Source organism: Somniosus microcephalus, chromosome 28 (assembly GCF_052327205.1).
Source record: "Somniosus microcephalus isolate GS21.2 chromosome 28, FLI_Smic_1.0, whole genome shotgun sequence".
NCBI lineage: Eukaryota > Metazoa > Chordata > Chondrichthyes > Squaliformes > Somniosidae > Somniosus > Somniosus microcephalus.
In genome coordinates, this window is record NC_141014.1 from 22,057,561 (window position 1) to 22,072,394 (window position 14,834).

The 14,834-nt window shown below is 48.6% G+C and overlaps 1 protein-coding gene across 1 annotated transcript in view; it reads left to right on the plus strand.

Moving 5' to 3' along the window:
* LOC147099434 (suppressor of cytokine signaling 1-like) overlaps positions 1 to 14,834 on the plus strand; it is an 84,918-nt gene that overhangs the window by 49,418 nt on the left and 20,666 nt on the right. The window lies entirely within an intron of this gene.

Sequence of the window (14,834 nt, forward strand, 5' to 3'; positions counted from 1 at the left end):
CTCTCTCTACTCTCTACTCTCTATCTCTCTACTCTCTATCTCTCTACTCTCTCTCTCTCTACTCTCTATCTCTCTACTCTCTATCTCTCTATCTCTCTACTCTCTCTACTCTCTACTCTCTATCTCTCTACTCTCTATCTCTACTCTCTATCTCTCTACTCTCTATCTCTCTACCTCTCTCTCTCTCTGTGTCTCTCTCTCTCTCTCTGCTCGCTCTCTCTCTCACTATCTCTCTCTCTCTCCTCTCTGTCTCTCTCTCTCTGTCTCTCTCTCTCTATCTGTCTCTCTCTCTCTCTCTACTCTCTTCTCTCTCTCTCTCTCTCTCTGTCTCTCTCTCTCTCTCTCTCTCTCTCCTCTCTCTCTCTCTACTCTCTCTCTCTCTGTGTCTCTCTCTCTCTGTCTCTCTCTCTCTCTCTCTCTGTCTCTCTCTCTCTCTCTATCTCTATGTCTGTCTCTCTCTCTCTCTCTCTCTCTCTACTCTCTGCTCTCTCTCTTCTCTCTCTCTCTCTATCACTCTCTCTCTCTCTACTCAAATTCAAATCGCTTTATTCGCATGATAAGGTACATCTTATGTTGCCAAAGCATCAAAATACATTTATGGTTGAACACATAAACGCAGTTCTATTCATACAGTGTATAAACAGGTACAGTATATCCCTGAGTGTATAAATATACATTCGCATTATTTATATATACTCTTTTCTTAGGTTTACTGGTTGTCCCTCTGTTCATGGCAAGCTGTAACGTAGTGTGCCGCCAGTGCTACACAGCTTCTCTCCTCCCCCAGTAGGTATGGGAGTTTTTGGTCGTCATTCAAATTTCTGCATTCAGGGCATATTTGTGAGAATTTTTGGTAGAAATTCTCCCTGATGCCCTGATATTTTCCACAGGCTGTGAGGAAGTGCATCTCTGTCTCCACTACTCTCTCTCTCTCTCTCTACTCTCTCTCTCTCTACTCTCTCTCTCTCTCTCTGTCTCTCTCTGCTCTCTATCACTCTCTCTCTCTCTCTACTCTCTCTCTCTCTCTCTCTCTCTCTCTCTACTCTCTCTCTCTCCTCTCTCTCTACTCTCTCTCTCTCTCTCTCTTACTCTCTCTCTGTCTCTATCACTCTCTCTCTCTACTCTCTCTCTCTCTCTCTCTCTCTCTCTCTACTCTCTCTCTACTCTCTCTACTCTCTCTCTCACTCTCTCTCAATCAATTCAATTCAATTCAAATGCTTTATTGGCATGAAAGTTTACAGGGAACCATATTGCCAAAGCTTACATAACAAAAAGTACAGTTTTCCAACATTCTGTAGGTGTCAAACAATTTTGACCTTCGTTGGGTACACACATTAGTTTAAACAATATTAATTTAAAGTCGTTGGAACATCGTTGGGTACATTCAGTATTAATTTTAAACAGTCCTCAGGTTGTGACATGTTGTTACATATTTGGCACCAAGGTATGGTCTGTCTCCTTCTCCCAGGACTAATCTTAATTTTGACAGGTCATCCAACTCCCTGAAATCTGGGGTTGTTTGGCTGAGCTTGTCAAATAATATGTTTCTTGTTGTGTTGAATTTTTCGCATTTTAGGAGGAAATGCATCTCTGTCTCAACCTCGCCGGCCTCTCTCTCTCTATCACTCTCTATCTCTCTACCTATCTCTCTGTCAATTCAATTCAGTTCAATTCAAATTGCTTTATTGGCATGACAAGATACATCTTATGTTGCCAAAGCACAGAAATACATGTATGATTGACCACATAAACACCGATCTAGACATAGTGTATAGACAAGTATACCCATGTATACATAGATATATGCACATATAATATGCTTATAATCTTTTCTTAGATTTAATGTGTCACTGGTTGTCCCTCTGCTTGTGGCAAGCTGTAACATAGTTTGCCGCTATAGTTACACATTTTCTCTGTTCCCCCAATAGATATGGGAGTTTTTGGAGGTCATTCAAATTTTTGAATTCAGGGCATATTTTTGTGAATTTTGGGTAGAAATTCTCCCTCATGTCCTGATAGTTTCCGCAAGTTGTGAGGAAGTGCATCTCTTGTCTCCACCACTCCCTGACTGCAGTGAGAGCATATCCTGTCCTCTCTTGGCAGCCGTCTCTGTCTATCTCTATCTCTCTCTACTCTCTCTATCTCTCCTCTCTCCTCTATCTCTACTCTATCTCTCTTTCTCTCTCTCTCTCTCTACTGTCTACTCTCTCTCTACTCTACTCTCTCTCTCTATCTCTCTCTCTCTCTCTAATGTCTACTCTCTACTCTCTACTCTCTCTATCTCTTCTCTCTCTCCCTCTCCCTCTCTCTCTCTCTCTCTCTCTCTCTCTCTCTCCCTCTCTCTCTCTCCCTCTCTCTCTCTCCCTCTCTCTCTCCCTCTCTCTCTCCCTCTCTCTCTCCCTCTCTCTCTCTCTCCCTCTCTCTCTCCCTCTCCCTCTCTCTCTCCCCCTCTCTCTCTCCCTCTCTCTCTATCTCTCTCTACTCCCTCGACTCTCTGTACTCTCACTCTCTACTCTCTACTCCCTACTCGCTCTACTCGCTACTCGCTACTCTCTACTCTCTACTCACTTCTCTCTACTCTCTCTCTACTCTCTCTCTCCTCTCTCTCTCTCTCTACTCTCTCTCTACTCTCTACTCTACTCTCTACTCTACTCTCTACTCTACTCTCTACTCGCTACTCGCTACTCTACTCTACTCTCTACTCGCTACTCTCTTCTCTCTACTCGCTACTCTCTTCTCTCTCTACTCGCTACTCTCTACTCTACTCTCTACTCGCTACTCGCTACTCGCTACTCTCTACTCTACTCTCTACTCTCTACTCTATCTTGCGCTCTCTCTCTCTATCTCTACTCGCTCTCTCTCTATCTTTCTCTACTTTCTATCTCTCTTTATCTCTCTACTCTCTCTCTACTCTCTATATCGACTCTCTCTCTCTCGCTACTTTCTATCTCTCGCTCTCTCTCCTCTCTATCTCTACTCTTTCTATCCCTCTATCTCTACTCTCTCTCTCTCTCTCTACTCTCTCTCTCTCTCCTCTCTCTCTCTCTACTCTCTCTCTCTCTCCTCTCTCTCTCTCTACTCTCTCTCTCTCTACTCTCTCTCTCTCTCTACTCTCTCTCTCTACTCTCGCTCTCTCTACTCTCTCTCTACTCTATCTCTATCTCTCTATCTCTACTATCTATCTCTACTATCTCTCTCTCTCTCTATCGCTCTCTCTATCTAGTATATGTTCATTAAGAAAGCCAGTTATTTCATGCTGAATCCTTCTGACCGGCAACCAGCAAATTCCAATATCTGCAACTGCTGTATAACCTCAGTTTATTAGCAGCTCACATCACCTGAATTTTCTCATTTAAACCACAACCCCACAGGGAATAGTTGAGCAATGGCCTTAAAGGGACAGATCCGTCATAGTGGCTACACATCGCAACTCTGCTCCACACCCAGACTACCACGAGCAATGCTGCAGATGATCTGTCTTTTTTCCTGGCAGTATCTGTAAGATTTCAAAGTGTCAAAAGTACTTTTTTTATATAAAGGGAAAGAAAGCCAGTCATTTCTTGCTGGTTTTTCTGCTCTTGGTAACCTGACCTCACTGGACTTACCCACAGCTGCCCAATTTACAAAAGCTTCCCTCACCAATTACCTTCCGACAAGACGCAACTATTTAGACCGCTTCTCAGGGAGGACTGAAGTGCTGGCCTTAAAGGGACAGACCACGTTAAACACACCCATCTTCGCAGCTAAACAGCCCAACCATGCGCCAGACCTAGACTATCTGTGAGCAACACCAAGGGGGATTAGCTAATGAATTATCAGAGTACGCCACATTTCTGTAACAGACCCAGGGCTGCCATTATACAGCATCTAGGTGAGGCAGCCACAATACACTCCAGTAATATGTCAAAATACACCAGCAAACCCCTCAGAAAACCGGTCAAAATACATTTAGTTTTAGTTTCAGTTCATTTTAAACTGGTACAACACCCACACAATCAGAAAATTAAATTAATTTCTGTTTTTGAGAAACCCCATTTTTTTGGCCGAGAAAAAGTTGTTGAGACGATTCCCGATATTGTTTGGAATTCCTGTTGTGGCTGAACTAAGTGGAACCAATCCAAGAGGACAGGCTGTTTTAAACCAGATGTTTTCATGTGGAAAAGGGCCTGTAAATTATAGCTCCGCCCTGCCGTCTCCCTCCTGGATTTTCTCCCCACCTCCCTTGAAGGTGCTTTCCCACCCCCACCCCCCCCCACCCGCCCTTGCCTTTTCTCTGTTCAGATGTGTTTCTCATCTCATCTCAGTGCCTCCCCACTCCACGTGGTTCAGATTGAGAACTAAATAGAGCAGGACATGAGCTGTTGTCCATGGGCCACTCAGCATCCACCCACTAACGCTCAGCACCGCCCACTAACACTCAGTGCCACCCTATGGAGTAGAAATATGTTTTGAGCAGTAGCGCATCGATCAGCCGTTATACTTCCTGCCCGATAACCAGTTCTTCACCTCTTCACCCACGACTGTGTGGCTGTTCATGGTTCCAACACCATCATCAAATTTGCGGATGATACCACGGTAGTAGGCCAGATCACCAACAACGATGAGTCAGCCTACAGGGAGGAGGTCCAGCATCTCGTGAAGTGGTGCGCCGATAACAACCTGGCCCTTAACATCAAGAAAACCAAAGAAATCATTGTGGACTTCAGGAAGTCTAAAGGCGGAAGTCACACCCCCATCCACATCAATGGGGCTGTGGTGGAAAGGGTGGACAGCTTTAAGTTCCTCGGAGTCCACATCACGGAAGACCTCTCCTGGTCCCTCAATACCTCCTCTCTGGTGAAGAAGGCCCAGCAGCGCCTATATTTCCTAAGGAGGCTGAAGGGATGTAACCTGTCACCCCTGATCCTCTCTAACTTTTACCGCTGCACAATAGAGAGCATCCTGACGAACTGTGTCACAGTATGGTATGGCAGCTGTAGCTACTATGACCGGAAAGCCCTGCAGCGGGTTGTCAAAACTGCCCAACGCATTACCGGCACCCGGCTACCGACCATAGAGCACATATACCAGAAACGCTGTTTACGGAGGTCACGGACCATCATCAAAGACCCTACCCACCCCAGCCACAGTCTGTTCGCCCTCCTGCCGTCTGGGAGACGCTACAAATGCATTCGCACCCGTACGACCAGATTTAGGAACAGCTTCTTTCCCAGGGCTGTGATCCTACTGAACTCCACAAATAAACTCTAAAGCCTGCACATCTGCCAATGCACTTTATTATGGTTATGTTTATGTTAATGTATTACAAGCCAAATGTATGCTGAATGTTTAAATGTCTTAATCTAAATGTACACTCTCGGGAGCCGCAAGCCTACATTTCGTTGTACTGCACTTGTGCACTAACAATGAGAATAAAGTTGATGATTATTATTATTATTTTTAAAAATTCGTTTATAGGATGTGGCCGTCGCTGGCAAGGCCAGCATTTATTGCCCATCCCTAATTGCCCTTGAGAAGGTGGTAGTGAGCCGCCGCCTTGAACCGCTGCAGTCTGTGTGGTGAAGGTACTCCCACAGTGCTGTTAGGGAGGGAGTTCCAGGATTTTGACCCAGTGATGATGAAGGATCGGCCGATATATTTCCAAGTCAGGATGGTGTGTGACTTGGAGGGGAACTTGGAGGTGGTGGTGTTCCCATGCGCCTGCTGCCCTTGTCCTTCTAGGTGGTAGATGTCGTGGGTTTGGGAGGTGCTGTCGAAGAAGCCTTGGCGAGTTGCTGCACTGCATCTTGTAGATGGTACACACTGCAGCCACGGTGCACTGGTGGTGGAGGGAGTGAATGTTGAAGGTGGTGGATGGGGTGCCAGTCAAGTGGGCTGCTTTGTCCTGGATGGTGTTGAGCTTCTTGAGTGTTGTTGGAACTGCTCTCATCCAGGCAAGTGGAGAGTATTCCATCACACTCCTGACTTGTGCCTTGTAGATGGTGGAAAGGCTTTGGGGAGTCAGGAGGTGAGACACTTGCCACAGAATACCCAGCCTCTGACCTACTCTTGTAGCCACAGTATTTATGTGGCCTCAATATTGGGGCGGGTATAACTGATGCGATATCTCCTGTTTTGCACTCTCGTCCAGGATGAACCTCTACCCCTAGAGAGGTGGATGGAGAGGTGGGTGGAGGGTTAATGAACTGGTTTTGTAAGGGGGCGCTTCAGAAGCTTGAGTGTCATGGTGTTGGAGCCAAATCCTTCCACCTCTGGGGGACATGGGCTAAACTTGAAATGGGGGAGGGACAGGGAAAAGGGGAAGGAGTGAGGATTGATTCTGGGTGGTCATTTTGTGTTGGATTGCTGTCCTTGTACTGAGCCCCAGATTGAGAGGTTGTTCTCTGCCCTTTGATGGCTGTGACTCCGTTCACCCGCATAAGCCACGGCCTCTGTGTGCAAGGTTAGCTCTGTTTTTATACCCCTGTAGTTCAAACAATAAAACACCACAAACCGTGACATATGTGGAATGAAGTGCATCTGAACACGGTGGAAATTGTACCCCAGATTATTGATAATTGGGCAAAACATCAAGTCCCAAATTAAAAGATAGGTCCACGGGAGCTCAAACTTAGTGCCAAGTTATGGGAAGTTTCAAAGGGATAAGAAGGATCCTCTTTGTAAAAAGAGCGTCAGGCTGACTCAGTCCAAAAGTGAGTGGGTGTGAGGCCACAGCACAAAACTAACCATGTGAGCCTCACAGCAGTGACTCCGACCCACATTACCACCACAAGTAAAAAACCTGCATCTTCAAGTAATTCTAAGAATAGTCCCGAACTCTGAAGCTGCCTGCCAGTCTTGAGAGTCCCTGTAATTCTGACGTGCGCTGTGGAGTTTGCAGAAGATCGACTTTGTGTGTGGCTTCTGCAAGAGGAGGGTTGGAGGGTGGGACTGGGTGTCTCTTAAAAAGGTAGAGCTGCAATGTGAATGAGGCGGGAGAGCGGATTTGGCTGCTCCTTTGGATGTCGGACAGTGCCGCCATTTCCTAGCCGTGCCAACAGAGTTGCACACAGCCTGTATGAACCTACCTTAGGCATTGGCGACTGTCGAGCTGTAATTGTGACCTTCAAACTGCAGCGGGTGTGCATTTGCCGTTCTGTTGGGGCTGGTGTTGTGGGATCCACTCTGTAGTGTAAGTGGGACTGACACCACAGCCCTAACCTGCTCACTGCTACTCGAGTAGGTAACTTCACCAGAGAGACAGTGAACTGTTGAAAAGAACACGTGAGGCGGGGTGGGATATGCTTGACACATAGCCACAGAAACAGTGCTGGAGTACATCCTCCGACCAGTGCTGTTCCAGTGTGAGCGCTTAATTACCACTTTGTCTCATCTCTCTGTCGGAGGGCTCCAGCGCTTGAGCACCTACTCCAAGCTGACAAGTGCGGCACTGATGGAGTGCTGCATTCAGATGGAATATTAAACCAAGGCCCTGTCTGCTGATGTAAAAGGTCCCATGGTGCTATTTGAAGAAGAGAAGGGTGTTTTCCTGATAGCACCATGGGACCTTTTACATCAGCTTGGAGTAGGTGCTCAAGCGCTGGAGCCCTCCGTTACCCCTCAACCAGCGCCACTAAAACAGCTTAACTGCAAATTGTATCGTTGCTGCTTGTGGGATCTTGCTGTGCGCAAGTTGGCTCCAGCATTGATCCACATTACAACAGTGACTGCAGCTCAAACCTACTTCATTGGCCGTAAGGCGCTTTGCGACCTCCTGAGGAGGCGAAAGGCGCTATATAAATGCAAATGAACCTGGCAGCTATCTCTTGCCCTGCCAGTACACTCTGCACCTAATTTCAGCCTATTACCATCTCGTCTAGCTCTTTTACTTCTTTTGTTTCTTTCACTTCTTTTGTCCGATCGCAGCCCTGCCTTCGATCTATTTTCTTTTCTTTCCAGTTTTGAAGAAGGGTTTGACCCGAAACGTCAACTCAAATTTCTCTCCACGGATGTTGCCTGACCTGCTGAGTTTTTCCAGCATTTTCTGTTGTTATTTCGGATTTCCAACATCTGCAGTATTTTGCTATCATACTGACGTTAATTTGTCTGTTTTAAACACGTTAAAGTCTGCATTAAAAAAAGCGCACGGGCTGACTCAGTGTGGGTGTTAGGTGTTCGGATGGGAGCTCTGCTGGGCAGATGTCACGTCCCACGATCTTTGTAACCTAGCAACATGCCACCTCCCCACCCCCCGACCTCCCCAGGTGAAAAACACAACTCGGTCAAGACTGAAGCATCGTCCTTGTGTCCATTAGGTACAGGGTCAAAGGTCAGTGTTGCTTTTCTTATCAAAGGACACTGTGACTTTGTTCTGTGTGCACTTCAGTTCCCCTATTATGCATCTGTGTAATGAGAGTGGCGTAACTCTTGGTTGAGAGGAGAGATTGGGAGATTACCTGTTTAATGAAAGGTGAATCAGTAACGGTTTTACCCGTGGATTTACTGGAACTATCGATGAGATCGCCATGACACGAGCGCAGAAGATTTTTCCCCACACTCACTCGTGTGGCCTGCTTTCCCGCAGGCTTCTCCGGAAGCCCTTCGAGCCTGTTTCCTTTCAGGGAGAATGAGTCTGGGGGCCGCGTTGCTGCGTCAGTCCCGCGACAGATGAGATCTCCACTAACAAATGGAGTTCGCAGCCAAATTTTCAGAGCGCCTCTTTTTGGGGTGTTTTTAAAAAATAGAACCGAGGCCCGTCGCAGAACCTCTTTTATTGTCTTGACAAAGGGTTTGACCGGAAACATTAACTCTGTTTCTCTCTCCACGGATGTTGCCTGGCCTGCTGAGTTTTTCCAGCATTTTCTGTAGTTATTTCGGATTTCCAGCATCTGCAGTATTTTGCTATTGCTCTTTTATTCATCGGTTGGTTCTCTGCTCTGTGCTGAGAGCAGTAGGCACAGCACAGACCAGGAAACGGACCTGGGGGCCTATCTGGTTCGTATGGTCGCATTGTTTTGGATTGTGAGCGTCAACAGTCTAGTTGATCCTTGCGGTGGAGCAGGGGTGGTGGGATGGGGGGAGAGGGGATGGGGGGAGGGCAATCACAGCCGCTCCATATCCTCTCTGCCTGAAGTCCGCACGCACTCCCCAGCAATGGTCACTGCTTAGTGATTACGGACGGGGTGGGGGTCTTCCAAAATGATACTGGGGCTTAAAGGGTTAAGATTAAGGGGTGATCTAATCGAGGTGTTTAAAATGTTAAAAGGGATTTGATAGTGCAGATACAGAGCAGCTATTTCCTCTGGTGGGGGAATCCAGAACAAGGGGACATAACCTTCAAATTAGACCCAGGCCATTAACGAGTGAAATCAAGAAGCACTATTTCCACACAATAGATCGTGGAAATCTGGAATTCGCTCCCACAAATGGCTGTGGCCTCTGGGCCAATTGGAACTCTCGAGACCGAGATCGCTAGATTTTTGTTAGGTAAGGGTACCAAGGGATATGGAGCAAAGGTGAGTAAGTGGAGTTGTGGCACAGATCGGCCGTGATCTAATTGAGTCGCGGGACAGGCTCAAGGGGCTGAATGGCCCACTCCTGTTCCGATGTTCACAGCAATCTCCCCTGTAATTTTATTTGGGTGGGCGGGCCCCTTTAAGGTAAGGGGCTGCGCGGCCCATTCAAAATACCGCGAATGTGCTGTTTTTCCTATTTAAGAGCCGGCTGCGCGGGCGCTGCATAGCGCTGCGTGGCCGCCCAGCTTAAAGGGCACTTTGGTTCACAGCCTAGGGCAGTGACTCTACTGCCACTCTGAATGAGAGGAGTCATCTTAACACAGACACTGGATGAAAGTTTCCTGCTCTGTAGTCCTCCGTACCATACCAGCTGGTGTATATACTCCCTGATCCCTCATTCACAAAAGGCAGAATGATCTCTGCACGAGGATGAAGGTGAAGGTTTAGTGCCAGGCTCAATGAAGATAAAAGCCCCGTATTCGCCCAGGGTAGACGAGCAGGACCCAGGCTCAGCTCCCAGTGTGTGCTGGGGCAGCAGCTAGAGGAGGTGTCCTGCCCTTAATTAAACGTTCTCACGGTTGTTATCTGCACGCAGAACTGTGCTCGTCACCCACTCCTTATGGTGTTTTTCTTGGCTTTGTGTTTCTGACTCAATGTTGCGTTTTCAGTAGGAAGAATTGAGCATAAAAAGAATGATTCCAAGTTTAGTCAGAATCTCTTGTTTGCTATGTCTTGCTGGTGAGACTCCCTCTTAAAAGCAGCCTGCTGCGCACTAACAGCCCTGTGACACAGATGTTTGCTTTGAAGGAGCCCAACGTGCCGCAAGTCTCTCTCGTCATCACCACAACCTCCCTGGCAATATCCTAGTGAATCTACCCTGCATTTTGCTCCTGTGGCTTTTATATCATCATTCCGATAATGAAGTACCCAAAACTGCGCACAATAACCAAACTTCAGCCTAATTAGGATCTTTGTACTAGATCAACATTACACCCTTGCCTTTATACTCGCTGCCTTTAGATACAAAGTCAAGAATTCCGTTTTGTGGCCTTATATATTTGCATTGCCACTTTTAATGGTCTGGGTATCTACACACCAAGATCCCTCTGCTCCTCTACTCCATTTGATTTCTTACCATTTAAGTATCTATTCCTGTCAGTTTGGTTTTTACCCTGCTTTAATTGCAAAGCCTCCAGGTGCACTTAGCGTCTTCCGGAGCCAGGTATGTTCACCTCTACAGATGCAGCTGGGAGGGTACAGAACATCTTCGCTGCAGCCAGACCTGCCCGGTATCCTTCCATTATCTTTCTCGGCATCCTCCAAAAAAGTCGAGGCGGGGCATTTCCCACTGGGAATCCCATCGGTGGGACTAATGGAGCTGCCGGGAAAAAAGGAAGCACGGGAGCAATACCACAAAGGCTCTTGAAACTCTTACTGGCAGCGTAGGAAAAAAAACAGCAAACAATTAAGAAAATCTGTGCAGAAATAGCCTTAAGTGAACTTCGCCCTGCAGCTGGTTCCCTAACAACCTTGGATGTGCATTCTGGAAAGAAGACGGTTAAGGGAGGGCCTCACTGAAGTGTATCAAATACTAAAATAATGTTGGTAAGGTAAACCCCTAATACTACTTTAGACTAAGCCCAGAAAGTAGAACCAGAACGTGTAAACTTAGTGAAAATTTAATTTAAACCACATATTAGGAAGAATTTAAGAGTGAGACATTTTTGGAATTGCATGCGAGGCACAATGGTGTTATTCCCATATCATTTAAATATAGGAACATTGAAACAGGAGGAGGCCATTCAGCCCCTCGAGCCTGTTCCGCCATTCAATTAGATTATGGCTGATTTTACCTCAACTCCATTTTCCTGACTTCACTCCATAATCTCTAGATACCCTAATCTAACAAATCAATCTCAGTCTTGAAAGTTTCAATTGAACCAGCATCCACAGCAAGCTCCAGATTTCCACTACCCTTTGAAAAGGAGCTGGATAAATATGTGATGGGAGTAGGAGACAGAAGCTGCCTGGGTAGCTCAGAGGGTAAATGCAGCACCTAGTGTGATGCTGAGCTGTGTAGGCCAGGAGGTCCCGGGCTCCATTCCTGGTCTGTGCTGGGTTCGCTGACCCGAGGGAGGCAGTTGACCTCTGCACCCATTGGCTAGGGAGGAGAAAAATGTGTCCCTGTGGGAAGCATGTGATGTGCCTCAATAAATCCGAGACTCGATGTTAGCGAAACAAAACAAGGCTTTTATTGACTTAGAAGGTAACACACAGAGGAGAATGTATCTTCCATCCAGAGGTCTGCCATACTGGATGTGCTGCAGGCTGGGCCAGCTTACATAGGAGCCAGGTATGGGCGGAGCCCTACACACAGTACAATACAATGGAAATGAAACTGAAACCAACCACAGTCACAGGCAGAGAAATACTGATGAGTGATGAATGGAATATTTCATCACATTCACCCCTTCTATAGATTTAGTCTGTTCGGGGGTTTGATAGTCCTCTGCGACCGACGTGGCTGTTGTGGTGCCGCGGGTGTCGGCTGGGTGTCCCCGGTAGCCTCCTGGGTCTCTGCCGGGGGTGCCGCCAGGGTTGTTGAAGGGGTAGTTGGTGGGGGTACCGTTGGTCGATGTTCTTCCGGGGGTGATGAAAGAGTAGTGGGTGGGTAAGAGTTGCTGTGGTCGTTGCTGCTGTTGTCGTGGTTGTTGTCGTTACCGGCTGGGGCGACGTCTTTTATGGACACGGTGTCCTCCCTTCCGTCGGCGTGCCGGACATACGCGTATTGGGGGTTGGCGTGGAGTAGGTGCACTGACTCCACGAGAGGGTCCGTCTTGTGGCCCCTCACATGCCTTCGCACGAATACCGGACCTGGGGTGGAGAGCCATGACGGCATGGATACGCCTGAGGTGGATTTCCGGGGAAAGACAAACATTCGCTCGTGAGGCGTGGCATTAGTGGCAGTACACAATAGCGACCGTATCGAATGGAGCACATCTGGGAGGACTTCCTGCCAGCGGGAGATAGGGAGGCCTTTGGTCCTTAGAGCTAGAGTGACTGCTTTCCATACTGTCCCGTTCTCTCGCTCCACTTGACCGTTACCCCGGGGGTTGTAGCTGGTAGTACGGCTCGTGGCGATCCCCCTGGACAGCATGTACTGGCGTAGCTCTTCACTCATGAAGGACGCCCCCCTATCCGTATGGATGTAGCTCGGCATACCGAACAGGCAGAACAGGCTGTTGAGGCATTTAATGACCGTGGCGCTGGTCATGTCTGGGCAGGGGAAGGCGAATGGGAAACGAGAGTATTCGTCCACAATGTTCAGGAAGTAAACATTGCGGTCGACGGACGGGAGGGGGCCCTTGAAATCTAAGCTGAGCCGCTCAAAGGGCCGTGTAGCTTTGATTAAGTGGGCTCTATCTGGGCGGTAGAACCGAGGCTTGCACTCAGCGCAAGTGCGACAGTTCCTGGTCAGGGACCGAACTTCCTCAATCGAGTAGGGTAAGTTGCGGGACTTTATGAAGTGTAACAGCCGCGTGACCCCTGGGTGGCAGAGGTCATTGTGGAGGGTCTGTAGCCGATCCCCGGTGGCGCTGGCACACATCCCTCGTGAGAGGGCGTCGGGGGATTCGTTAAGGGCCCCTGGCCGGTAAATGATGTCATAATCGAAGGTGGAGAGCTCGATCCGCCACCTAAGAATCTTATCATTTTTAATCTTCCCCCTCTGTTTATTATTGAACATAAACGCTACCGACCGCTGGTCGGTAAGTAGGGTGAAGCGTTTGCCGGCTAGGTAGTGGCGCCAGTGGCGCACTGCCTCCACGATGGCTTGGGCCTCCTTTTCTACGGAGGAGTGTCTGATCTCGGGCCCTTGGAGGGTCCTCGAGAAGAAAGCTACGGGCCGCCCCGCCTGGTTGAGGGTGGCCGCCAAGGCAAAGTCAGACGCATCACTTTCCACTTGAAAGGGAGTGTTCTCGTCCACTGCCTGTAGCGTGGCCCGCTCAATATCCTGCTTAATGCTTTTGAAGGCGGCATGGGCCTCAGCAGAGAGCGGAAAAGAGGATGCTTTCAAGAGGGGGCGGGCTTTGTCGGAGTAGTTGGGGAACCATTGGGAATAATAAGAAAATAACCCCAGGCACCTTTTCAGGGCTTTGGGAGTGTTGGGCAGGGGCAGCTCCCGTAGGGGGCGCAATCGGTCGGGGTCTGGTCCGATTTCTCCATTCTCCACCACGCTGCCTAGTATGCAGAGGCGCGTGGTGTTGTAAACGCACTTGTCCTCGTTGTAGGTGAGGTTGAGTTTTTGTGCAGTTTTCAGGAACCTCTCGAGGTTCGAGTCGTGATCCTGCTGGTTGTGACCGCAGATGGTGATGTTGTCGAGGTAGGGGAAGGTTGCCTGCAAGTGGTGGTCATCGACCATGCGGTCCATCTCCCTCTGGAAGACCGAGACCCCATTCGTCACCCCAAAGGGGACTCTGAGGAATTGGTAGAGGCGTCCGTTCACCTCGAAGGCAGTGTACGGGCGGTCCTCTGGTCTGATAGGGAGCTGGTGGTACGCTGACTTGAGGTCGATGGTGGAGAACACCCGGTATTGGGCGATTTGGTTCACCATTTCTGATATGCGGGGTAGCGGGTAGGCGTCTAGTTGGGTGTACCTGTTGATCGTTTGGCTATAGTCGATCACCATCCGTTTCTTCTCGCTACCCCTTACCACCACCACTTGGGCGCGCCACGGGCTATTGCTGCGTTCAATAATGCGCTCTTTCAGGAGCCTGTCCACCTCGGTCGCGATAAACCGCCTGTCCTCCCAGCTGTACCTCCTGCTTTTGGTCGCTATTGGCCGGCAGTTAGGGGTAAGGTTCGCGAATAGCGAAGGTGGCTTTACCTTCAGGGTAGCCAGACCGCACACTGTGAGGGGCGGCTGGGACCCACCGTAATTGAGCGTGATGCTTTGGTGGTAGCACTGGAAATCCAGGCCCAAGATCACGCTCGCACATAGATTCTTCATGATTAATACTTTAAAATTATCGTATACAGTTCCGTTAACGGACAATTGTACCGTGCAGTAACCCATAATGGTCGATGTCTGGGTTTTATCAGCCATAGAGATGGTACCCCGAGTAGGGACCACCTTTAGGGAGAGTTGTTGTACCAGTTCAGGGTGGATAAAACTCTCCGTGCTTCCACTGTCAATTAAACATTTAACCCTGCACCCATTTACCTCGATGTCCACCATTGATTTGGATAGCGGGTGCGGCCTGGTCTGGTCCACTGTGACCGATGCCACTGTAGGGCCCTGATCGAGACAAGATGGCGTCCACGCTGTCTGCTCACAAGATG